This window comes from Egretta garzetta, unplaced genomic scaffold (genome assembly GCF_000687185.1).
Source record: "Egretta garzetta isolate BGI_Z169 unplaced genomic scaffold, ASM68718v1 scaffold725, whole genome shotgun sequence".
NCBI lineage: Eukaryota > Metazoa > Chordata > Aves > Pelecaniformes > Ardeidae > Egretta > Egretta garzetta.
Genome location: NW_009259599.1, coordinates 1 through 515, shown reverse-complemented (window position 1 = coordinate 515; position 515 = coordinate 1).

The window sequence follows — 515 nt, the reverse complement described above, 5'->3', positions numbered from 1 at the left end:
AGCCGCCCGGGCTGCGGGGGCACGGGGGGGGGGCCCACTTGGCAGCTCCGGGGCCATGGGGTGCAGCCCGATGCTCTGGGATGAGAAGGGGGGGCTGAAGCCCCTGGGAGCAGGCACCTGCCCAGGGGGGTTGTGCTGGCTTGGCACAAGGATTGGGGTCTCTGGGTCTCCCACAGGCTCCAGGTCCATGTCCCAGTGGGACCCACGTCTCGGCTGGGGTGGGTGAGGTGGCGGTGGCTGAGGGCACCGGGCAGGGAATGGGATGGGTTTTGCTCTGCCCGAGCACACCACGGGTGGAGGAGCGGGTCCCACGCCGAGCCCCGCTCCCCTTTTGCCCCGGGGCCTTGGTGGGAGCTGGGGTGGCTCTGCCGGGGGGCGGTTTTGGTGCAGTCTCACCCAGGGGACGCGCTGGGGACGCGGTGCTCTTCCCCACGCCTGGCACAGGGACTGGACCGGGGAAGGAGGAGGATGCTGCAGGAGTGTGGGTGGAGGGAAAACACCTCTGGCTTCAGCTG